We start from the raw sequence: 24,465 nt of genomic DNA, 5'->3' as shown, positions 1-24,465 counted from the left end.
TATGCACCCTTATCCACACACCCTCACCTTCCAGAATTGTAAACTGCGTGGACAATCGATCGCAAGCATCAGAACGGATTGCTGCCAAACACCCGCCTGGGAATCACTGATCCTCAGCTGCCTTTGGGGGCTGGGAGGCCAACACTGGTGGTGTTTAGTGGTGTAGTCGTTAAGGGTGGTGGACTCATAATCTGGTGAACTGTGTTCAATTCCCTGCTTCTCCACATGCAGCTGCTGGGTGACCTTGGGCTAGTCACACTTCTCTGAAGTCTCTCAGCCCCACTCACCTCACAGAGTGTTTGTTGTGGGGGAGGAAGGGAAAGGAGAATGTGAGCCACTTTGAGACTCCTTCAGGTAGTGATAAAGCGGGGTATCAAATTCAAACTCTTCTTCTTCTTCTTCATTAGGACCAGTAGAGCAGGAGGCAGGGAGGCCAACAACAAGCAGAGGGAGAACAATGATCAGTGGAGCCAACTAGTTCTAGTTTTCCCCATCCTCCTCCTGTCTGAGTTCTACAAAGGGAACGTTGAGACTAAGGAAGGGGAAGGTGGCAGACAGGGTCCCCCTCTGGATGGGTTGTAAGAAGGCTGGCCAGGGGCAGGCTGAGGGAGGCTGGGCAGTGCCAGTCTGCACTGGCTGACTTCAGAGCCCCTTTCCCTAATGCAGGTGTCGCAGCCAGGCAGCTGCTGATGGCCCATTGCCCCCTCCTCATCACTGCCCCCTCCGGCTTCCTAGCCAGGTCACCACTTCTCCTTCCCCCATCTGTGCTGCTACTGGCTCATCACCTCCTCCTCGTCTCCCTCCCCTCTGTGTGTGAGAAGGTCTCACCTGTAGCAGACACTGGTAAGACGGAGGAGCAGGAAGACGGTAGGCTGGAGATAGGGCTATCACGCATTGCAGTGTGAGGTCCATGGGTGGGATTAGGAGGCATGCCAAGGGCCCAAACAAATTGAAGGCTGGCCGTGCCTCAACAATTGTGACCAGGCTGCTACAGAAAAACAGGGTTGGCCTGAACATGAAGACCTCTTGGATCAGGACGAATCAATAGATGGGGATTTTAAAATTGATATTATTTATTCTCCTCCTCTTCCTGTTTTCAACTCTTTTTTCCCTTCCTCCTCCCTGATCCTTTCTCTTCCTTCTCCTAATTTTCACGCTCTTCCTTCCTCTTGCTTTTTCCTTCCTCCTATTCCGTTTCTGCCTCCTCCTGCTCCCATTTCTCCTTCCAAGGAGGAAGGAGAGGACTGGAGGGCCACTTCTGGTCCTGGGACTTCTGCACTTGATAGTCTCCAACCCCATGACTGAATGGTCATCTCAGCAAGGGAGGTATGTAATTAATTTAAAAGGTAAAGGGGACCCCTGACCATTCGGTCCAGTCGTGGCCGACTCTGGGGTTGCAGCACTCAACTTGCTTTATTGGCTGAGGGAGCCGGCGTACAGCTTCCGGGTCATGTGGCCAGCATGACTAAACCACATCTGGTGAACCAGAGCAGCACACAGAAACACCATTTACCTTCCCGCCACAGTGGTACCTATTTATCTACTTGCACTTCGATGTGCTTTCGAACTGCTAGGTGGGCAGGAGCTGGGACTGAGCAACGGGAGCTCACCCCATCGCGGGGATTCGAACCGCCGACCTTCTGATCAGCAAGTCCTAGGCTCTGTGGTTTAACCCACAGCACCACCCGTGTCCCTGTATCTAATTAATTACATAATCAATTTCAGTGGAAAGGAGACACTGAAAACACAAGGCACGAAATAACATTAATGTAATGTTTGTGCACTTAAAAAACTACCAGCAGCTCATATTGTTAGTATTTGCTTGCATGATTTCCATTCTTGATCTTGGGCAAACAAGCAGATTATGGCCATTTCTGCCCTGATTTCTGTTTCTGATTCTCCAACATGCTTAGTGGAAAAGCGACTGAGTGACAGAAGTGCAAGAAGTGCACAGAAGTGCGCAGTTTGGAATCTTGGTTCTGCATTGGATTTATTATTATTATTATTTTCTGCCTTTTCCCCATACTGGGAGTCAAGAAAGCTTAAATTAAAATACAAATAAAATACAAAAAGCTTAAAAAATATAAACAATTATCATTAAAAGGTAATTAAACGCTAATAGAATTTTTGTATTGTTTTAATTCTAATTTATTAAAACAAATTTATTAAAATACAGATAGCAAAAACAGCAGAGCACTATTAAAATCCCTTTCCTTAAAAAAACAGTCAGTCCCCAAAGGCCTGTTGGAAGAATAGGACATCATGACCTCCCAGCTTTGGTTCCCAACACCCCGCAGTCTATAACATGGAAGACAAAGCCACTCCCGACATCAGGAGGGGGGTTGTGGGCTCACGCCCACTAACATCCGTGCGGGGCTGGCTGCAGCCCCACGTGATCAGGGGAATCCTCAGGCCGTGTCATACCCTGTGCCAGCCAATCAGCTGGCTGCAAGGGGCAGAGCTGGGGGTCATTTAAGGACGGCGTGGCCCGTGAACGCCCCTTTTCCTCTTCATTCCAGCTGTGGTTTCCCACCCGCCCGCCCTCTAGGTTTCCCTCTGACTTTGCTATGGACCTCGGTTGGTCGCCGCAAGGGGCCTGGTAGGAGTTTCTCCACTTGGCTAATTGGCATTGTTTTTAAAGCCATTTGGTTTTTTCGCTTACCTCGTAGCAAAACGTTACAACTCATTGGTTTTGGCGGTTAGGCATTGGTAGGGGTATTATTATGCTGATGAGTCGGGGGGGAGCGCCATCACCTCCCCCAAATATTTAGGGGTGGTCCGATAAAGGATTCCGGGGGCGTTGCCTTGCCGAAACCTATGGAGGCTAGGGCCTAAAGCGTGCTCCCAAGCGGTGACCCCTCGGGGAGCGCCTAGGGATGTGCATCTCAGGTGCTCCCCCTGTTGGTGTTAACCCCTTCCAGTTTTATCCCGGATAGTCTGATAGGACCAATGCCTAAAGCCAATACCGCTCTTACCTGTAACCAATAAAGTTGTGGCCATTTGTTGCCCATTAATCTTAAATTCTGGTGTCTGGTGTCTTTATTTATTTCAATTGGTGGGAGGTGGGATTCGCCACGCAATACAGGCTTGCTTTACAGGGCTACTGTAAGGATTTCAGCTAGAGAAAGATACACTGGAAAATGCAGTATAAATGTTAAGAATAATCTGCATTAAAATGTATGTGCTGATAACAAAAGTTACTTACACAAGCATAAAATGGCATAGAGTGAAACCACAGGATATAATATCAACCAAACTACAAAATGAAGATTTTCTAACAAAGTTAGAAAATGAGCAACAGTATGTCGCTGCATCAGAAGGTTCAGCTCATAAAGTTAAGCAGAAGATTAATCTGCAAAACACAATAGGTCAAGCTTGCAGCTTTCAAAACGCTGTTTGGTTGAGTGGAAAGAAAATACCTCTATATCGCTTTTACTAAGGGCTTATCCACACTTCCCTTTTGCTCCACTCTTTCTAGGCAAAGTGTGCACTTTAAAGCCCTTCCTTCCTTCCTTCCTTCCTTCCTTCCTTCCTTCCTTCCTTCCTTCCTTCCTTCCTTTCTTGTTCCAAAGTTTTCCCTGTGGAAACCTGGGTCAAAAAAAGAGGAGGGCTCAGACACTGAGTTTTAAGGTTTGTGCCTGGAAAGAGCAGAGCAAAAGCGAAGTGTGGATATGCTCTTATTCTTCAGCTGTCACCCTTCCTACCCCCATCCCCACCCGCCATCCAGGAAAGGATATTTTGCCTTTTAGAGACCTGGAAAAGACTCGCCTCTGTTTTTATAACACCATCGCCATCTACTGACCCACAAAAATATTACATCCTCAGAAAACGAACATCCGCAAAATTGCGAACGTTGGCTGTTAACACGACAGGCGTATCATAACAAGCAAAGGACAAGCTGATAAGACACACTCTGCAGGAGTGCTTGACATCCTTTCTCTTTCTACATTACCTATTTATCCAGGACATTTGTGACTACCGTCTCCAGCAGGGTCAAAGAAAGCTGCAATCTAGGCTTCAAGATTCCCACGGATTGCCAGCAACCGTAAGAGTTAAGGCACCACTTCCCAGGTTGCCCTGGCACCAGTGGCAGAGGAATGGAGGGAGAAAGGAGGGTTATCTCTCTCTCTTTCTCTGCCCTCTTCCCCGCTGGACACCTGGCAGAAAAGAAATGGGGTTCTAGAACTAGGGTTGGGAAGGTGAAAAGTGAGCTCAGCAGTTGTATGGGGCAGGAAGGGGAAGCTCTAGGTGTCTGACTGGGGAATGACAGGGGGTGAGTAGCTAGAAGAGTGAGCAGGGGCACAGCCCTTAGTAAGAACATAAGAGCTCAATGAAAGCCTGTTGAATCAGGCTAAGGTTCTCCCTTGTCCACCACCCTGTTCTCACAGTGGCCAAGCTATGTGAGGCCCACAAGCAGCAGCTGAGCACAACAGCCCTCTCCCTTCCTGAAGTCACCATTCAGAAGCTTCACTGCCTCTGAGGCAATCATCCTGACTAGTAGCCATTGAGAGTCTTCAATGAATTTGTTCAATCCTCTTTTAATGCTATCCAGGTTAGCAGCCAACACTGTCTCTTGTGGGAGCAAACACTCGCACCTGTGTCCGGCCATAGTTGCTCCCGGTTTTACGTCACCTGCTCCCTAGCTGTCACCTGGCTCATTGCATTGCATTGCCCATTGCTCCTGGCACCTGGCTCGCTGCCAGGACATGTCTGGCTTAGCAGCTGGTCACGGGCTCACACATCCGTCTCTGTCCTCCACCCAGGAAAGCAGGAGTCACGATCCGAGCCAGGCAAACAATGCTCAAGGAGGTTTTGAAGAAAGGCCATCGAAGGGCGTGGCTTGGGAGAGGGTGTGGCCTGGGTAGAGTTCCAAGGACCAGATAGAGAGTGCTGGGGGCCACATTTGGCCCCCATCCCTGAGGCTCTCCACTGCTGCTTTAGACAGATAGGTGGGTGGGTGTTAACTTCATTGTGAATATTTGCTGTTTACTGACCTCGTAATAACAGCAAAAAATAAAATGAGGATTGAAAAAGGTACCGCTGTGCTCAATTGGTTGCTGGTATCCAGGCAATCAGCCTGGTAGGGTTTCTTTGACCATTTCCATCTCAGCACAGCAAGCGGTGCCTTTTGTACAGGGACGGCAAAATATTCCGCAGCAGTAAAAAGGTCACATTTGCCCGATAGCCTATCTTGGGCGATGACATCACCGTGGAACCTAATCTGCAAATAGCTCTCTTAAAAAAACCACACTAAATGCATCCATATAGAGAAAAGTGGATTGTTCTGGGCAGCTAGAGAAATGTATATACAAAAGGCCCTTTACTCAGATGTGCAAGAGGCACAGGATTGGTTGTGATGCATGAAGTACATCTTTTGTCCAAGCCTACTTCCAGAGCTGGAGCTGATGAAATAAATACTGGCAGGTTTTAGCAAAGGGCGAGGCCACAGCTTGCTCAGAACGGCTGATGAATAGAAGGACTTGAATGTGGTTACAGGAGGGTGGTGACAGTCGGCTGCCGTATCCAAACAGCGTTGTTGTTCTGTTCATTAGTCCCTTCTCAAGCCAGTAGCTGGAAGGCAACATTTAAGAATATTCTAATACAGAAAAACATGATTACTACTAGTCGTGGCTTAGGGATAGGGATGTAGGAAGCTGCCATATGTTGAAGCCTCATCTATACATTTAATGAACTATCTATCATACCACAGTCATGGCTTCCCCTGAAGAATCCTGGGAACTGTAGTTTGTTCAGGGTGCTGATAGTTTTTGGGGAGACCCCTTCACAGAGCTACAGTTCCCAGGGTTTCCCAGGGAGAGGGAATGACTGTAAAGCCTCTCTGAGGACTGTGAGGGAAATAAAGGTCTCCTAACGAATCTCAGGGGACGCGGGTGGCACTGTGGGTTAAACCACAGAGCCTAGGACTTGCCGATCAGAAGGTCAGCGGTTCGAATACCCGCGACGGGGTGAGCTCCCGTTGCTCGGTCCCTGCTCCTGCCAACCTAGCAGTTCGAAAGCACATCAAAGTGCAAGTAGATAAATAGGTACTGCTCCAGCAGGAAGGTAAACGGAGTTTCCCTGCACTGCTCTTCTTCGCCAGAAGCGGCTTAGTCATGCTGGCCACATGACCCGGAAGCTGTACGCCGGCTCCCTTGGCCAATAAAGCGAGATGAGCACCGCAACCCCAGAGTCGGCCACGACTGGACCTAATGGTCAGGGGTCCCTTTACCTTTACCAAATCTCAGCACCCTGAACAAACGATAGCGTGAAATACATGACTGTTTGAAGTAGTAATATGCTGTTCAGGTGAGACCTGAGTCAGACCACTGATTCATCTGGCTCAGTATTATCTTGCAGCACGTCTGCAGGGTTTTGGGTGGGAGTCTTTCCCAGCCCTGTTTGGAGATGCTGGGGGTTGAATTTGGGACCTTCTTTGTGCAAGACAGATGACTTACCACTGATCTATGGCCCTTTGCATAAAGGAGAACTAATTGGATTAGTTGGATTTCTATGAAGACTAATGCAGGCTGACCTAATCTTCACCTGCTGGACTAATGAGTGGATTGGAACATAACCATCATTTGCATTGTACATACCTCTGAACTGGACAATAACATTTTGAGGCTCAAAGAAACACACCAAAATATCTGCCTTTGTAGGTTAAAATGCCTTGAGGAACGAATTCATTGAGACAAATTGCATATTTTATTGGGCAGAGAGTTTTCCTGCATTCATGGCTTGCTTGCAAACTTCTTATAGGCTTCTGGTGGAGATGAAGATGCTGGACTAGAAAAGCCTTTGATTTGATCCAGCAGGCTCATCTTATGTTCCTATCTGCTTCCATGCAGCTGGAGGCTTGTCCGTTGTGCGTAACCCAACAGATGCCAAAGAGGCTAGCCACAATTCCACCCCCTCCCCAAAAGTGGCTTGTCTCCATGGCAGCAAGATCTGCTGCAGTGAAATCTGGTTTCTTATGTTAAATCTGGTTTCAAAACAGGATGCAACAGACTAAAATTCCAAAGAGAATTTTGGAATTAAAACAAGCAAACAAAAAGTTAGGCAATTAAAAAGGCAACCAACAACCCCCCCCCCACTTCACTGTTTTGCTCTGAAATTTATCAGCAATTAAATGCATTCTTCTCTCATGCAGAAAACTACAAGGGTTGGTGTTAATGAATTGTTCCCAGGGTCCTGAGAAAACTATCACTTCTGCTTGTTAAACCTTGTGCCTGTATCATATGTGCTAGAGAAAACATAGATTATGGCGTCTAGCACACTGTAATGCTTGATCTAGACAAATGCCAGTATTAAACTGGTGGGGTCATGGCAGTGTTATTGCACTGAGGGAGAGGAACGGGGAGCCCCTGCAGTGTCTCCCTCACCATCCTCCTGGGCAGGGGAGAAAGTGTAAACTATAAAGATTATTTGGAAGCTTCAGAATGCATTTCTTTAGATGCTTGTGAGGTTTAGGTGATCGGGACATATAACACCAATTGTGTACCAGCCACACTGATTGCCAGTGCATTTCAAGACCCAATTTGAAGTGCCAGTGATACCCTATTTGAAGGACCACCTGTACCTTTCAGGGGCATAGCATTGGGGAGAGGGGGTTACCGAGGCTATGTCCACACCCTGGGAACAAATTTGACTGGCCGGCTAAACCAGGTGAGGGTAGCCAATGGGTCTCCCATTGTAGAGTCCCTCTACATGCAAAGACATGCCTTGGTGGATTGAGTGGACAAAAGCAATACTGGCCCAATGGTCAAGAAGGTGGTTTCTGCATGTGCTGTTGAGGGAAGTGAGGGGCAGATCAGGCTCGTCAGCTTGGGAAGTCAGTCCATCTAGGACAAGGGTAGGCAACCTAAGGCCCGGTCGCCAGATGCGGCCCAATCGCCTTCTCAATCTGGCCCGTGGACAGTCTGGGAATCAGTGTGTTTTTACATTAGTGGAATGTGTCCTTTTATTAGTGGAATGTGTCCAACCAAAATGGTCAAAGGCCTGGAAACGATGCCTTATGAGGAACGGCTAAGGGAGCTGGGCATGTTTAGCCTGGAGAAGAGGAGGTTAAGGGGTGATATGATAGCCATGTTCAAATATATAAAAGGATGTCACATAGAGGAGGGAGAAAGGTTGTTTTCTGCTGCTCCAGAGAAGCGGACACGGAGCAATGGATCCAAACTACAAGAAAGAAGATTCCACCTAAACATTAGGAAGAACTTCCTGACAGTAAGAGCTGTTCGACAGTGGAATTTACTGCCAAGGAGTGTGGTGGAGTCTCCTTCTTTGGAGGTCTTTAAGCAGAGGCTTGACAACCATATGTCAGGAGTGCTCTGATGGTGTTTCCTGCTTGGCAGGGGGTTGGACTCGATGGCCCTTGTGGTCTCTTCCAACTCTATGATTCTATGATTCTATGATTTAAAATGCATCTATGGGTTATTTGTGGTGCATAGGAATTCATTCATTTCTTTTCTTTTCAAAATATAGTCTGGCCCACCACATGGTCTAAGGGATGGTGGACTGGCCCACGGCTGAAAAAGGTTGCTGACCCCTGATCTAGGAGAAGGAAAATTCTGACCCCCAACCTCCACTGCCTTGCGGGAATCATTGGGAGAAGAAAAGGTTAAGGGGTAAACCCTACACAAATCTGGAGTAGAGTCCCTAAAACAGCATATAGGTGGCATATATAGCTCTCACTCCTCCTTGTGAGGTAGATTAGGCTGAGAGGCAGCGACTGGCTCAAGGTCACCCAGTGAGCTTCATGGTTGAGTGGGGATTTGAACCCAGGTTTCCCAGGTCCTAGTCTGTCACCCTAACCACTACATAAGACTTCCTCTGCCAGCAGTTCAATGTAGTCTAAGAAAGGTCCTCGTTGAGTTGTCATGAATGATGCCTAATAGCCTGATGACAGATAAAAGCTCATTGTAGGACTAACATCATCTAATACACAAATAATCCACATCTGTTTCTTTGCTTACTGCATGATATCAGGACGGCCTTTACTCCTCCAAAGGGTCATGAGGATAATCGACAGCCTAACAGGATAGGATAGCAGAAGTGGCGGCACAATCCTGAGCCCAAACAGATGGCTTCACCTTAATAAAAGAGTATGATATTATAGGTGCACCTCTCAGCCCTTCTCCTTTCGACATATTTTTGGCCATCTGCGGGAACGTGCAGCGGAGATTACAATTATCATTAACACTCTTTGGAAGGAGCCAGTTCACAGTTCATTGACTGTGCAGTCAGCGGTATCAGGAAGAGCCTGGGAAAGCGATCATGCTTGGTTTTATGCGCCCTGGTGGTGCGCACTGACTGGAAACAGACTGTACAATTTCAGGGCAAACTGAGAACCGTGTTTGTGAAGGAGCAGCAAGACAGCTGAATGGGGGGGGAGGCTTTCTCAGCTCATAGACTCCTCCTAAGAAATAACCAGCCTGGGGGGCTGCATTCCCTTCTGGGCAACTTTCTGGGGGCCATATGCCAGTGGTGGGTGGGGCCATATCAAAAGTGAACAGAGCAGTGAATATAAATATTATCTTTGTATAGCGGGATAGTTTCTACACGCTGCTCTCTTCTGGATCCAGCCAACCAAGAGGGGTTATCGGAGCTCAATGACACATTCCAGCCAGGCAAAAAATCTAGAGGATGTGAAACAGGGCCAGTCAGCATTCTGGATCAAGTTAAGTGCACTTCAGGATTCCATTCGGTGTCTGCTTAAATTTCCCATGCTCTTTTGAAGCCCTGAACCATTTCACCAACCAGCACAAGTGGATTCTTAAGGATTCTGTGCTACAGCCAGCCAGAAACATCGTAGCTCTGTTGTATGTCTTGGAGTTAAGATTTTTTTAAAAAATGATATTTATTACTTTTTCAACATTTTCAACACTACAAACAAAAAAGAAAAGAGAAAAAACAATACAAATACAATACAAAAACGCTACATGGACTAACAAAACAAAGCAAAAACAAACAAAAACATTTTAACACCTCAAACATTTTCGATATCTTATATTTCATTCACTTATTTCCAGCGACCTCCTCACACCTCCCTTTTCGTATTCCACTTCTATTAATTGTTTCAGCAATTCCTTTCCATCTTACTCTGTTTTCTACCCTATAATTATCTTAACACATTCTTGCCTTATTCTTCCTTTAATTTTCTATTAATCTATTTATACTTAATTCCTTATGACATTTCTACTAAAGCCATATAACTTCATTCCAACATTTTTCTAACATTCCTTAATTTTACAATATTTCTATAAATAGTCTTTAAACTTTTTCCAATCTTCTTCCACCGACTCTTCTCCCTGGTCTCCAGTCATTTCCGCCAATTCCATATAGTCCATCAACTTTGTCTGCCATTGTCCAACACTTCAGTGCTTTCAAGAAGCAACCATTCTCTCTACCAGGAAAAAGCAGATGGTTCACAACGAAATTTAAAGGTCTGGCAGGGCAGGTCCACCTCCTTTTTTGGCATCCATCAATATCTTAAGTTTTACTCGAGGCTTCCTGCCCTGCCAAACAACTCTAGAAACATCCCTCTGCCACCTCCTGAAACAATCCATCCCATCCAAAGCTTGCAATGCTTGAAACAAAAGCAACATCCCCAGCAACACAGCAGCCCTCATCCTCACCACAGTAACTCGGCACAACAGTAACAACTTCTGATTTGTCCATATTTCCAAATCCCCCTTCTCTTCAATCCAACATCCTTCACAGTTATCCTTAAACAGATTCACATTTTTGGCGGTCATACTAACCCCCAAATACCTCTCTTTCTCAACCGATGTTAGTCCTGTCGCCTCCTGAAACTCTGTCAAGCTTTCCTTTTCCAGTTCAGATAGGGCTCTGGTCCTCAAGTTCATCTGTTCTTCTTTAAGTTCAATCACAACGAATGTCAGCTTATGTTCATCAGGTTGTCTTTGTATGGATGGGACTCTCCTCTCCAGTTGTATTGCTTTAGATTCAGCAGCAAGGGTTTTTCCCCTGACTTCATCTGCAGTTTGCCGTATCAGAGTAGATCCCTGTGTCAGTTTCTGGGTGGTTTCTGGATTGGTATTCACCTTTTGTCCCACGTTATTTAAACTTTCTACGATTAAGTCAATTTCAATATTTGCAGCATCCATTTTCACATTTATCACATCTGTTTTCTTGTGAAGTTGTTTCAGCGAATCGTTTATTTTCAATAATGCAGCCACTAAGGCCTCTTCTGTCGACATCCCGTCTGTTTTTTCCTTTCCATTTGCCATAACACTTAAGAGATTCAAGGTCAATTCCAAAGTCTCACACTTTTTTATCTTGCAGCTGGAAATTCCCCTAGCCCAGCTCCTGTAAAGTAACCAATTTCAAAAGCTTCCACTAGGGGAAAACAGTTTCTATTTGTATCGGTCAGTATGTCCTCTTTTAAACACAGTTTCAATAATCCAAAGTTAGTTTCAATTTTCAGTTACTTTCCTCCTTTTTTTGAAAACAACCGGAGACAGTAGAAACAATGTATTCTCTTGTTTAGCTACCTGTCAATGAACGTTCTAAATGCTGTCAATGGACGTTCCAAAAAACATCAATCCTGCTAGCAGCCCGTTTCCAGGGTCAGAGCGGTGGTATTTAAACTCTCTTAACTCTCTCCTACAGGCATATTCAGTCCACCACTTCCCCCCTCTTCTCCTGTCTCCAAAAAGGGGGGGGGGTTAGTTCTTTACCAATGGAAATTTAGTCTTTTACAAAAGGCTTTCCAAGACTTTAGCTTGCAGCCTCCTTGCTTCAGTTTATCTACAAAAGGGGGAGGCGGACTTCCTGTATTGAACCTCCCCGTTTCAATGCCAGATTAAACGTTTAAAAATCCAATTCTTCCCTACTCACGGGTAATTACTTTAGAGTCAAATTGTCCACAGGAAAAAGTCAGTGCTCTCCGACAACAGCTATGCGGCTTCGCTCTGTGGAAGAAGCAGACGATTCGAAGCACCGCGCCACTCACCCCACATCGCTCCAGATCCCCGAAACCGGGTTTCCCCACAAGTAGGGGAGACGCAAAAGGTGCCCGCCGAATCCCACGTTCACAGGCTTCTCCCGCCTGTAATTTTTATGGGTCTCCGCCTTCATCGTGGCAGTACAGACCCAAATTCCCACGGGGCAAATTCCTCCCGATCAGAGGAATTCCGCCATTGCCGGAGGCACCAACCCGGAAGTCCACTGTCTTGGAGTGAAGATTGACGACAGGCCATTGCCTTTGAAAGTTACAAATGTATTTGGAAGTTTAGAGGTAAATGTACTTCTCAACATCCAAATGCATTAAGGTCAATGCCCAATAATAATAAAAAATTCTCTCCTGAGTTCTCAGCTTCTTTTATTTGCTTCATGTCCAAAGAAAGAAAAGAATCACTGTAGCATTTCTGAAAATGCTTCAGAGAGCGAGACATTGAGAAAGGTGCTTAACCTAAATTAGATGCTTCAGTTTACAGTGGCTGGAAATCATTGCAAGCCACGTTGGGTCAAGAGGCACTTATGAAGCATCCTCTTTGCATGACAATTCACGCAAAATTCACATAGCAGGATTTGCCCATATAGTAGGATTTGTTTGATGGGTGAGCCACACTTTACTAAGCTACAGTATGAAAGTATATTTTCCAAAGCCACCATACTAGCCCTCAGTGTTTTAAGGAATTGTCCCTTATATTAGGCCATTTGTAGAACATAACGGGTGTCGCTTACTGCAGAATATTGCCATTCTATAGAACAGTCTCCCCAGGGCTGGGTTTCTTCTTTTCTTTTCTTTTTTAACATTTTGATCTGGCAACTCTTAATGAAAGCCGTAAGCACCTGCACAGTCAAACAGGGCGCGCTGGGTTGTGCATAGCGATGGTCTCATTAAATGCAGTGGATGTATCCATTTGCAAAAAGCACATTTGATGTTGGCCACCACGGGAAATTTTCCTCCCATGGCTTCTTGTACCGCAGCCTGATATAGCCAAGCAAAAGAGGGCGGCTTAGGATGGCTTATGCCTGACTAATGGCAAACACTTAAACCCTTCAATTTCACAGCACATGGAACTCTTTCAGCATAATTCAAAGGGCATTTGTGAGAGTTATTTAAGTTACTTGTTCGCTTTGGTGACCTGGACAGAGCTCTGCTAAGGACATGCAGGCAAGGCATGCAAGAGCAAAGCCAGTTTTGATGATCTGTTCAACATGCCAGAATTCAAGGTTCTGAAATGTTCCTTCTAGTCATGCGTAGTGTTATGGGGAGACACGCTCCCCTTGACAAGTGGCCTCCCAGGAGGTATAAGTAGCCAACCTTGTACTTTGAGCATCTGGGGCATAGAGTCAAGATGGGGACTATGGCCAGTGATCAAGAATGATGGGAGTTATAGTCCAGAATAAGCCAGAGGGCACCATGTTGGTTTACCTGCATGATTCTGACTGGCAGGCGCTCTCCAAGGGCTGAAGCAAACCCTTTTAACTGGAGATGCCAGGGACTGAAGCTGAGAATTTCTGGAACCAACAAAAGAAAATGCATGTCCTCCACTACTCAGGTTTGTTGTTGCCGTTGCTGCTGCTGTCCCACTTTTCCTTCAAGGAGCTCAAGGTCCTGGTCTGACACTATAACTACTGCACCAAACTAGGTCTCCCTCCTTGGTCCCTCCTGGAACTGCAAGTTTCATTGATGCGACATATCCATTAACGGATCTCCCTTTGTCAGAAGACAAAGTTACCAACAACCTCCTAACTAACTGGCTTGTTAACAAAATTGCCACATCAATTAAACTTCTTTGCAATTTAGAATCCAGGTATCTGTGCTGATCTGGGTGCTGAAATATCGCTTGTCCTTTCCCAAAAGTAGCCAAAGCTTGAAGCAGCTCCAACCTGAGCTCCCAAGTGCTGACACTGCTGATCTAACTAGCATTTCTCAGCTTTAAAAGACTGTATTTACTGCCACCTAAGGGAACTAAGTAAGAGCAGGTCTGGCAAATAAGAGCCTGTGACTGGCAGGTTGCAATCTTGGTGCTTTTTTATTCGGTCTGCTGTCCAAACTGCCACTTACCGTATTTTTCGCTCTATAACACGCAGATTTTTTCTCCTAAAAAGGAAGGGGAAATGTCTGTGCGTGTTATGGAGCGAATGTGTGGTCTCTGGAGCCGAAAAATAAGGCAAAAATCAAACCGCGCTTCAGGGAGAAGGGAGCTCCGTGAGACAGGAAGTGGCTGCTTTCCTGCATTCTGCCTCAGGGTCTTACTGCCCTCCCTGCTCTGTTTCGTTGCTGTGTTTGCTCAAACGGAACAAAGAGCAGGGAAAGCCCCTCCCCTCCAGGCAAGTAGAGAGGAAAAGCAGAGCGTCGCTCTATCCTGTCCCTGCTCCGGAGGGAACAATGTATGTGAAGGGAAGAGAGATTACAGGTTCGGCTTAAAATTCTGATTTGACTTCCTGCTTTTTGTTTTTGGAGACACACAGCATTCAAATATGCTTTCTTCCATTTAAAAGGATGAAATCCTTAAACAGTGGCTGGCTTGTGTGGGTGGGGGGGGGGAACTATTGCCTTCCTTTCCTCACGTTATAGCCCTCTCCTGCATTCTTAGCCTTCTGTGTTTTTCCTTCCCTCCCCACTTAAAATGTGGTTACAAAGCATGGATCCACATGGATCCTCAGGATCTTTGCATTGGGTCACCCCAAATTCACCATCAGAGCACACAGCATGTCCATGGCTACAGCCTGCCCCCCCCCCAAATCACGCACCCACTGTTGCCTGGGGCTGCAATGGTGCAAAAACATGGTTACAAAGCATGGATCCACATGGATCCTTAGGATCTTTGCATTGGGTCAGCCCAAATTCACCATCAGAGCACACAGCATGTCCATGGCTACAGCCTGCCCCCCCAAAATCACACACCCATTGTTGCCTGGGGCTGCAATGGTGCAAAAACGTGGTTACAAAGCATGGATCCACATGGATCCTCAGGATCTTTGCATTGGGTCAGCCAAAATTCACCATCAGAGCACATAGCATGTCCATGGCTACAGCCTGTCCCCCCCAAAAAAAATCACGCACCCACTGTTGCCTGGGGCTGCAATGGTGCAAAAACGTGGTTACAAAGCATGGATCCACAGGGATTCTCAGGATTTTTGCATTGGGTCACCCCAAATTCACCATCGGAGCACATAGCATGTCCATGGCTACAGCCTGCCCCCCCCCCAAATCACGCACCCACTGTTGCCTGGGGCTGCAATGGTGCAAAAACGTGGTTACAAAGCATAGATCCACAGGGATTCTCAGGATTTTTGCATTGGGTCACCCCAAATTCACCATCAGATCACATGTCTGTGGCCACAGCATGAAGCACAAAAATGATACGTCCACTGTTTCATTCAGAATATTTTTTCCCTTGTTTTCCTCCTCTAAAAACAATGTGTGTGTTATGGTCAGGTGCGTGTTATAGAGCGAAAAATACGGTATTTGGATGAGTCCTTTTCAACATTCCTTGAAGTGGTTCCACACAAGAATGTGAGGAGTCTTGCTTTCTCAGTATGGTGCCAGGCGACTTTAAAGTGGCCCAAAATTGGTTTCATCAAATCGTAGAATCATGTAGTTGGAAGGGACCCTGAGGATCATCTAGTAAGACCTGCTGCAATGCAGGAATATGCAGCTTTCCCATACAATTCAACCGTGGTATTATCAGCACCACACTCAAACCAACTGAGCTAAATGAATATGTCGGGATTAGAAGTTGGGAGATTCTGAGAGGTTCAAGAGGACTTCCAAACTAGCAAAATGCCCAACATTGTAATTTAGCCTAAGTAGCTCACTAGACTAAGGGGCATGGGTGGCACTGTGGGTTAAACCACAGAGCCTAGGACTTGCCGATCAGAAGGTCGGCGGTTCGAATCCCCGCAATGGGATGAGCTCCCATTGCTCGGTCCCTGCTCCTGCCAACCCAGCAGTTCGAAAGCATGTCAGAGTGCAAGTAGATAAATAGGCACTGCTCCGGTGGGAAGGTGAACGGCATTTCTGTGCGCTGCTCTGGTTCACCAGAAGTGGCTTAGTCATGCTGGCCACATGACCCGGAAGCTGTATGGCGGCTCCCTCGGCCAATAAAGCGAGATGAGCGCCGCAACCCCAGAGTTGGTCACAACTAGACCTAATGGTCAGGGGTCCCTTTACCTTTACTTTAGCTCACTAGACTAGACAAAGGTATTCCTATCTACAGCCACTGCCTGAGCATTCAAGAGCAAAGTTAAGTCCCAAACCTTGAACTAGGTTCTACTCCATCCAAAACAGGTTGAATTCCCATTTGAAAGCCCTGTTTGCATTTGGAGAAGAGATGTAGCTGAGTGGTAGAACATCTGCTTTGCTTGTGAAAGTTCTGGGGTTCGGTTCCCAGCATCTCCAGCCTGACTGGGGATTTCTTCTGCCTGAATCCCCGAGGAGCTAGTGCCAGTCAATGTGAATGGTGCTGAGCTGGATGGACTAATGTTCTGAGGAGGAAGTCTGTATAAAGTCTCCATTTTCCATTCTGCCCTGCATTTAAATCCCCCCTCAGCCATGAACCTCGTTTGATGACCTTGGGTCAATCACCATCTCTTAGCTTAAACCATCTCACAGGGCTGTTGTGAGGATAAAAAGGGGAAGAGGAGAGCCATGTACACCACCTTGAGATCCTTGGAAGATAAAGGTGGTAAATAAATGTAATAAATAATAATAAATATGCATCCATTGTGGAATGTGAAACAAAAGAGCAGTCAAGTACAACATTCCTAGAGTGGACATGTTTACACATGGGGAGGAATGTTTGTCCTGCCACCAGGGAAACTTCCTGTTTCCTTCTGGGCTTGGACAGACTTCCTCTGCATGTGACTAGAGGTGAGTGTGGCCTCAAATGTGCAGGTAACAAAAGCATAGGACTGGCCGCCATCTCTCTCTCTATGACTACTTTTGTTGAAGAAGCAACATCTGCTTAGCCAAGGATGCTCTCTTGGCCTCCAGCCAAGAGAGGACAAAGGAACTGTCTCCTTATGAGATAGTTTCCAGGTGTATGTTACTTTTCTAAGCTAAGTCTGCCTTCTGGGATCCAACTGTGAACAGAATGTGAGTGTGTAAACTCTTTTTATACTTTTATAGAAGACTGTGTCATGTCTTATCTTTTATGAGGGAATAAGGGGGAAATACCAGAACAGTTATTATAGAGGCTTTAGCGAGCCTGAGCAAACACATCCACTGTGAGTTTAAAAAGGGGGATGTTACTCTCCTAAACTGTGAACTTGTTTACACAAGTTGGAAAGGCCTTAATCAAACAATATATCCTCTCCTGCATCCCTGAACATTCCCACATCCATCACATGCAGTACGGTACTGTTTCCATTCTGCAGCAGTTCATCTTCCACCAGAACCTACTTCATTCATCTTCCTGCTCACTGTGGTGTACTTACATAACTTACACAGTTTATGTAATGAGTTATGCAAATTGCATTGTCATGATATTATTCCACCCCATTCATTTCGATGCATAGGAAACGCAATGCAAATGAAGGGGAGGCGGGAATGTAATCCTGCTGGTATCATTTGAGGACTGAAAGCAGCAACATCAGATACTGATAGTATTCACTGGATTGTGTTTCATTGCAGACATGGAATGAATAAGCAAGCATTGGCAATTTCCACGACAATGGTGACGGGAACCCCTAAATTTCAGAGGCAGCAGGTCTCTGAGCCCCAATTGCTGGGGAGCAAAAAAATAAGAGAGTTGTTGCCAAAATGATCAGCTTGTGGGCTTCCCAGAGGCATCTGCTTGGCCGCTATGGAAATGAGATGCTGGAAGGTTTGGCTTGGTTCGAGGAGGCTTCATGTAATCCACAAAACACCACAAGCTTTTGGACTCAAGATATGGCAGGGCTGCACAATAGATTTTTATAGACCTACAGTATACCCACTGTTTCTCTCTCTCTCTCTCTCTCTCTCTCTCTCTCTCTCTCTCTCTGTGTGTGTGTGTGTGTGTAAGAGGTGTGCAAAAAGTACGCCCACAAAAAAACAGATTTTATGCTCATTCATATCATTAAGGCTATAAGCCACTTGCATGCCGTAAATATCAAATGCCAGGCAAAATTAGCTGGTTAGCTATCAGAGATAATTAAGCATTGTGGGCGGCTTAATTTATGCGGATCAAGGGCTCTGCCAAAACTATCTCTATTGTGTATTTCTTCAAAACAAACCTACTGCCATAAAGAGGAATGAGTACAAAGCTACCTAGGAGCAAAAATAAGAAGATGTTATCAGCAAGTGCCAAAGACACACTTTGCACCGTGTGAATCCGCACTCGCCATGAAGCTCGCTGGGTGACCTTGGGCCAGTCACTGCCTCTCAGCCTAACCTGCCTCACAGGGTGGTTGTGAGCATAAAATGGGGAGGGGCAGAACTTGGAGGAAAAAGTGGGGTATAAATGTAATAAATAAACAAATACTCTCAGCACCATTAACAAATGACAATTCCCAGAATTCTCTGGGGGAAGCCATGGCTATTTAAATGGATGGTGTGAATGTGACTTCAGTGTTGCCCTTGCAGAATTCAGCAGTGAGGAGGAGGAGGAGGAGGGAAACAAAACAAGAATCAGTTGGTTCCACTTGTCATTGACTCTCTGGCTCCACCTACTGTTGGTCTCTCTGCCATCCACCCTACCAGTACTCTCTGGCTCCACCTACTGTTGGTCTCTCTGCCATCCACCCTACCAGTACTCTCTGGCTCCACCTGCTGTTGGTCTCTCTGCCATCCACCCTACCAGTACTCTCTGGCTCCACCTGCTGTTGGTCTCTCTGCCATCCGCCCTACCAGTACTCTCTGGCTCCACCTACTGTTGGTCTCTCTGCCATCCACCCTACCAGTACTCTCTGGCTCCACCTGCTGTTGGTCTCTCTGCCATCCGCCCTACCAGTACTCTCTGGCTCCACCTACTGTTGGTCTCTCTGCCATCCACCCTACCAGTACTCTCTGGCTCCACCTGCTGTTGGTCTCTCTGCCATCCACCCTACCAGTACTCTCTGGCTCCACCTGCTGTTGGTCTCTCTGCCATCCGCCCTACCAGTACTCTCTGGCTCCACCTGCTGTTGGTCTCTCTGCCATCCACCCTACCAGTACTCTCTGGCTCCACCTGCTGTTGGTCTCTCTGCCATCCACCCTATCAGTACTCTCTGGCTCCACCTGCTGTTGGTCTCTCTGCCATCCACCCTACCAGTACTCTCTGGCTCCACCTGCTGTTGGTCTCTCTGCCATCCACCCTACCAGTACTCTCTGGCTCCACCTGCTGTTGGTCTCTCTGCCATCCGCCCTACCAGTCTCAACTTGCAGCAGCCAGCACTTATCTGAATTACGAATGCTGGAAGCAGGAGAGAGACTTAAAGGCCTGGTTTCAAAAATATATAATATATTAATTGAAAAATCTACAGGGACTCTAATGAGGCTTAAATCAATGCGGGAACATAATCTTCAGGAAGAACTGGACATGCAGAAATGGAATGGTGTCTGGGAGCCTAAGCTCTTTAAATCTGCCATTACAGAAAATCCTCTTAAGAGAGCATAGATGGTGCCTAAACACCAATGAAACTTCCACATATGAAAAATGCTCAGTCATAGGAGTGCTGCAGGGGTTGTAAGCAAAAGGGATTTTACTTTCCCCTTTGGTGGGACTGCCCAGTGGTAACATCTTTGGGGGATGATGTGTTGGCAGAAAGGGTTAAGATTCCAGAAAATACCAGTAGACAGGTTATTTCCATCAGTCTTTCTCAGCCTGGTCTATCTCACAAGGTTGTTGTAAGAGAGCCATAGGTGCTTCCTTGGACTCCTTTTAAAAAGAGTAAGATTAGAACATAATAACACTCACTCCGCACATTGGAGAAGGGCCACAGCTCAGTGGTAGAGCATCTGTTTTGCATGCAGAAGGCACCAAATTCAATCCCTGGCATTTACAGGTAGGGTTGGGAAAGGCTCCCATTTGAAATTCCGAAGAGCTGCTTCCAATCATTGCAGACAACACTGAGCTACATGGACTAGTGGTCTCACTTGGTATCTAAGGTAGCTTCCTACATGGCCACCTGATCCAGGAAGTGGTGCCAGAAGAGCTTTTCGGTCTTGAGGAATTCATCTACTTATCCTTCAGTTTCAAATGTCCACCCTTAGCTAACTTACAACTCACTGTCAATATCCTTTGGTGGAGAGTGTGTTGAACCTGCACTGGGAGAGGGGGGTCAGGTTCTGCATCCAACTTCTCCTCTAAGGTTTACCGGTGGCTTTCGGCAAGTCACTCTCTTTGCACAGGTTCGCGGCGTTATAAAATGGCACATGCATTCTTGCCTTGAATTGCTTGAATGAAGGATGGGAGCTCAGTGATAGAACATCTCTTCTGCATGCAGAAGGTCCAGGTTGTACCTCCAGTATCTCCAGGATGGGAACAGAATCCCATCTGACTGCCTGAAGAGCCTCTGTCTGTCAGTGTAGATGATACTGAGTTATAAGGGCCAATGGCTTGACTCGGTACTAGGCAGTTTCCCGTGTTCCTAAGTATGTGTCAGGCTTTGGGGAATCTGATCCCTCCCACGGTGGCAGCCAAGAATCAGGGAAATGATAAAAGTTCTTACCAAGCAATTATTCAATAATTCACAGAGAGTGGTGAAGGAATGCAGCCTTCGCTAATAATGGCGTTGCTCCAAATAAAGTCCCACCCCCCTACGTTTCCCCTATTAGATGTCACTCCTGCATCGGCTAATCTGAGCTTTCTGCTTCTGAGCTCTCTGTTCTAACACCCTCAATGTCCACCTGGTTCTGGGAGAAGAAGGATCAGGAATGTTTTCCAAGGACACTGAGTCTGTCAGCTGTCTCTGCCCTGGTCTTCTTCTTCTTCCTGCTGTTCCTCTTACAATATTTCCCAGCTTCTGCTCTCTGCAGCCTCTGAACTATGCCCTTCTGCAAACCACTGTTCTAAATCAATACTGCCCTCCTGTTCTCTGGAAGGTTCAGGAAAAGGGGTGGGGAACGGTCCCTACCATTCCTCCTCAGCCCAGCCCCTGACAATATGGTTAAGAACAAAAATAATAATTGCCCACAAAAAATGAGGCCAAACAAAGGTTCCCAGACCTGTGTCTGACCTGAAATTGCCAGGTTTTCCTGGCTTCTTCCAAGTGACAAGCATAGGGCTTGTATCTCCAGGTGGGCAAGTTCCTTTCTCTTTGTGTGACACAGTTTGAAACTCCCCCCCAGCTGCAAATAGGCACTCTAAGGGGGTTTGGCCTCCTCAGCTCCCATCTCACAATTAGCCTCCATCTCCAGGAACTTCCCTATGAGTGTGACATCACCAGGGGCCACCCCTAGGCCGAACCCATCATTACAAATAAATTGTCCTTACCCATAGAATCATGAATCATAGAACTGTAGAGTTGGAGGTGTTCCTGATGATCATCCAGTCCAAACCCCCTGCAATGAAGTAATATGCATGCATGAGATGAATTGGATTTAAAATCTAAATTTAAAGAACTTTCTATATTTTATGGAAACTGGCTTGCATCCTGAATATCAATGTTCTCGCTGCAGCAAATAACAGAAACCCATTGACTGTTCTCACAATTAAAGGTCCTGTTCTCCCAATTATGGTAACATCATTGTTAAGCTTAAATGGATGTTTCCCAACCAATTCAGAGGGGTTTTTTTTACACCCCCTGTTAGCTCCATGTCTAATACTTTAAATAATTACACACCAAATAAATTAATGGAAATCAAATAGAAACTGCCAGCTTTTAGAAAAACCAGCTTAATTTGGCATGCTCTATTGCAGCTTCTAAGTGCCCCAAATCTTCCTGGCTTCGCATTACACCAGCAATGTCCTCTTTCTGGAGTTAATCTTTATAAATAATACCAAATTGAATTTGGCACTAAGTGAGGTATGAAATCCTTAAGCTGCTGGCGTTTTTCTCCTGCTCCTTTTAAAGACACATTAGTGTCAGCAAGGCTGCTTTAAGTGTTTCCCTTCAAACTCCATGCTGTATTTTTGTGTAGGTAATCACGACATAGAAATACATGCAGGCATATAGACATTGTTGCATTGACAGAAATTGGGAGCACAAAAAAGGCAATTAAACCTGAGATTTATTTCCAAGGCTGAACTGCTCTCATTAGTTACAAAACTGCTTTCGAAGGACGCAAATTAACTGTTTAAAGACACTTCTGAACAAACCTTCTTTCAGCTCTACATTAACTTCCTGAGGCTATTTAAGAAAGACAACAGTCCCTCTGACACATGAGCGATCTGGGCAATGACCACCAGTATTTGGGTCTAGGACAGGGATGGGGAGAAACTTGGTCCAGCTCACACTTAAAGGCAAGCCTACCTAATCTCCAAAACAATACGAGAACCAAAACGCAGCCATCTTTCAAAAATTTGCCTTCTCTTTGTCTAGCATCGCACTTCCCCAGGCAAGTAATGTGTCAAAAAATGCAGGTGCTGGGGGTGGTGTCTATAAAAATGCATGTGTTAGTGAAAATAACATGCATAAATGCATACAAAAATGTGTATGTTGGGTAAACGTTCGTGCCAAAATGTGTATGTTAGAAGTTGTATATATTAGAAGATGAAGATAGGAGCAGCAACCATCAATGGCACTCCAGGCTGGTACAGCAAGTTGAGTCCCACTTCTTGCAGTGGGACAGATAAAGATCCAGCTGATCTATTGCTATCCCTGTTGTTGTTCTTCTTTGGCGATCACTCGTAGCCAAGTAAGATTGTCTTCCATAAACACGGTTTTAACAGTGAGTCCGTAAGTGACTGTGGAGGACAATTCTGGATCCACACGTCCTTCTACAGTGGGAACATAAGTTTCCAGGCGGGAGTTGAACATGGTGGCAGTTTGTCAAGTGTGCCTTCCTCTTAGTGTGTTTCTCCCTTTCATCCTGAGATCGAGCGTCTTCAAAACCCATGGCACCTTTGGTAAAGGCTGTTCTCCAATTGGAGCACTTGCAGGCCAGTGTTTCCCAGTGGTTGGTGTTTATACTACATTTTTTTAGATTTGCCTTGAGAGAGTCTTTGAACCTCTTTTGTTGACCACCAGCATTATGCTTTCCATGTTAAAGTTACTCCTATCTCCACAATGCCCTGCTTGGCAAGGGAGAGTGTTCCATACTGGCTACTACCTGCAGAAATGCCACCAATGGCATTTACTGCCTCACCGGACTATGGTCTCCTGGCTCCACCATTCCTCTAAGCCAAGCTGCCTCGTATCTTCCTTCTGTTCTCTTCAAATGCAAAAAGGAAGACTCAATATGCCTACCTGAGAGATGTGAGTGACCTGACCAAGTGGCTCTGGCACCCCATTAGATTATTGTAACCTGCCATAGAAGCAGCTAGTGAAGGGAGGGTAATCAATTTTATTTTATTAATAATAAAAATATTTTATAACCTGTATGTTAGCACTGGGGGCACAATAGCAACCTGTGGTTTTTTGCTTTGTCTTCCCTGTTACTTGGCTTCGTTCCCCTTCCTAAGGAGCCCCACTGATGGCCTCGTGCCTGGAAACCTGGGGGGGGGGCTTCCTCTGCTCCCTGGCAAGTGGCAGAAACTGCACGCAACTGGCATTACTATAGTCAAACTGGTATCGATATAAAATCTACTTGTTTTACAGCCACAAGTTTGCTTTCCATCTTCCCATCGCCACTGCCAGCCTTCAGAGCTTAAGTGCCAGCGCTCCAGCACTTTCCACAGTATATTTTGGTCCCCTTTGTCTGAAGAGTTGAAAGTATAACATTCTTTCATGGCTGATTTAGAGGTTTTCAACTTCTCTGTCGGGCAAACATTGATTTTCTATTAGTGTTTCTTTCATTGCACGAGTCAGCTGTTATGTGTGATGAAGTGAGTTCAGAAAGAAAGGAAGAAATGAGAAGAAAAGATAAATAAACCACCACCTCCTGAAAAAGAGAAAGAGCAAAGCCTTTCTTGCTTATTCCAAGCCACCACCCACTCCAGAAATACTCAGTCCTTTGAAGGGACATTGTCAAATAGCAGCAGATGAACTGGGTCAAATACCAGTTGGCCAGAAAACTGGGAAAGCCCATCATTCCTGGCTGTGGCAGAAAAGATGTAGGTTAAATTCACACCATACATCCAAAGCACATTTAGACCACTTTAAATGTAATGTTTTCACTTCCCCACTAAAATCCTGGCAGCTGTAGTTTACCACTCCCAGGGCTACTATTCCCAGCCCCCCTAATGAACGACAGCTCCTAGGATTCTTTGGGGATATCAGTGTGCTTTCGATGCATTGTGCGGATGTGATATGCGAACCACATCCCAGCAAATTCAGACAGTGCAGTTCAAGTTGAATTGACACACTTCTGCAAGAAACCTGTTTCCCTTCCCTGCTCACCCAAATCACCTTTTTTTCACTAAAGGAAAGTGACCAGAAAATGAAACTGGAAAGTGTGGGATCAGACTTGCTTGATTCATG

This window comes from Podarcis vaucheri (genome assembly GCF_965113315.1).
Source record: "Podarcis vaucheri genome assembly, chromosome: 7".
Lineage (NCBI taxonomy): Eukaryota > Metazoa > Chordata > Lepidosauria > Squamata > Lacertidae > Podarcis > Podarcis vaucheri.
The sequence above is the reverse complement of the archived record's forward strand: the minus strand, read 5'-3'. Positions refer to the sequence as shown.